This window comes from Austrofundulus limnaeus, unplaced genomic scaffold, assembly GCF_001266775.1.
Source record: "Austrofundulus limnaeus strain Quisiro unplaced genomic scaffold, Austrofundulus_limnaeus-1.0 Scaffold157, whole genome shotgun sequence".
Classification (NCBI taxonomy): Eukaryota; Metazoa; Chordata; class Actinopteri; order Cyprinodontiformes; family Rivulidae; genus Austrofundulus; species Austrofundulus limnaeus.
The window spans coordinates 25,324-27,531 of NW_013952559.1; positions in this window are offsets into that span (position 1 = coordinate 25,324).

Below are 2,208 nucleotides of genomic sequence, written 5' to 3' on the forward strand. Positions count from 1 at the left end.
AATAAATCTGTTCTTTTTTTCTTATAAAAGGCTAAATAAAACAAAAACATTGGTGGTAATTTCTGACTGTGTAACTTTACAAACAGCAGCCCACAGGGCCCTCATCAGGGTTTTAGTAATGAGTTTGGTAGATTCCACTGCTGGTCTGAAAACCTCTTTAGGTTCAGGGCTACAGTGTGAAATGAGATGAGGCTAGGGTTGGTGTTAGGCTTGTCCTGAATAGAAGCCAATGTGATGTACAAATAAGGTGTGTGCGTGTGTGTCGTTTGTGTTCCTGCCTCTGCACAACATGTTTTGACAAAGGGACTGATATTTTATTAGACTCATTCTGAATAGTGAAAGGAAACAGAGCAGAAACAAGTTGAAACAGAAGTACTCAACATCACTTTGGAGAAAACCAAGAAAAGGATACTTTGTGCCTGAATACAGATATATTCAACAGTTTTCAATATTCATTGTCTAATTTATCTTAACATTTTGTATGTCAGTGTGCCTGACCTGTATTTCACAGCACAGTTTAATGTGAATCAGAGACAGTTTGTAGTTCTCGCATCAACTTTTCTGTAACTTTCCTGGGACTATGACACTACCTGCATGGCCCATCTAATAAGATGACAGTAACAGATAGTAAAGATAACAGAATAGAAATTCTCTACGTGAAAACTGTTGCAAGACGAGACAAAATTGAAGAAAACAAAAACATTTCTGCTAATTTTGTCCACCTTGACTTTTCAAAGCTTGTTATCTTGATCTGTGCTATGGTTTACTATTTGAGGATAAACTTCACTTGAAGTTTTCTCTGGGAGCTGAGCAGACAGAACAGGCCTCAGCTTGACTTCACTGGTTTCAGTACCACTCTTCATACTGATGTTACTGCAGAGGGCTGGGTGTTTCATTACTGATTCAATTTGAGATAAATCTCCAGCAATTACAGCCTGCTATTCAGAAAAATGTGTTTGTTTCAAACTAGTTTATCTTTATGACGATGAAGTCAAAGTTTTGCAGTTTAACTTCAGTTAATCATTATTCAGGATAGTGCATCTTTATTCAATTTCATTGTTATGGTTTTTGGATTTTGTTGGGTTGTCTGAGAAGAAACCTCTTTTTTTTCATGTTCCAGACTTTACAGTGTTTTTCAACTTGTTTTAGTTACAGTACTTTTGTTTTTTTCTTGCTCTATGCAAATCAGCATAATGTCCAGTCCCCCTTCCCTCTGCCACCCATTTTATAAAGTTTGCCATTTTCAGATTTTTTTGAGAGAACAAAGGAAGGAACTACATTAAATCGTCAGTTTGATTCAATCCAACATGTCCATGGAGAAGGCTTGTGACAGTAAAGTAGGAAAACACTGAGTATTTGGGATGTGCTGGAGAGGCCCTGCACAGGTCCAACTCATCCATTGTGGTTCTGTACCTGTTTATCCTGTTCAGGGTAGTGAAGGGGCAGCTCCTATCCCAACAGACACAGTATGAGGGTCTGCATACACTCTGGACAGATTGTCTTCCATCATTAAACCTTGACTAGGATTTGTCTGGATTGTTTAGAGACTAGTTGAGAGGAGTGTGTCTTCCACAGTGGCTTTCTCATTGCCACTCTGCAAAAAGCTTAGATTTATACTGTGAGAGTCATGTTCTTTGACTTCTCCAGTGCTTTCAACACTATCCAGCCTGCTCTGTTGAGAGGGAAGCTGGAGGGAGCCGGAGTGGACARGCAGCKGACAGCATGGACCATCGACTACCTCACCAACAGACCACAGTATGTGAGGCTCCGCGATTGTGTGTCTGATGTGGTAGTCTGCAGCACGGGGACACCACAGGGCACAGTCCTCTCACCCTTTCTGTTCAGTCTGTACACGTCAGACTTCAGGTACAACTCAGACCACTGAGACCTTCAGAAGTTCTCAGATGATACGGCCATCATTGGATGTGTATCAGACGGGAATGACGAAGAATACGGGGGGGTCATCAGTGACTTTGTTGGCTGGTGTGAGACCAACACTGTCATGAATTAAGCCTGTCCCCTGCCAAGTCAAGTCACAGCCAAGCCTTCACTCATTGTCTCACCCCTCCCGTCACAGAAATTTCCAATCAGCGTCATGTCACTCACCTGTTCACAGCAGTACTGTATTTAAACTCCACTCTCCCACATCACCAGTGCCAGATTTATGAACGGTTTTTCCAAGTAGTTATCCAGCATTCTCATGTTACG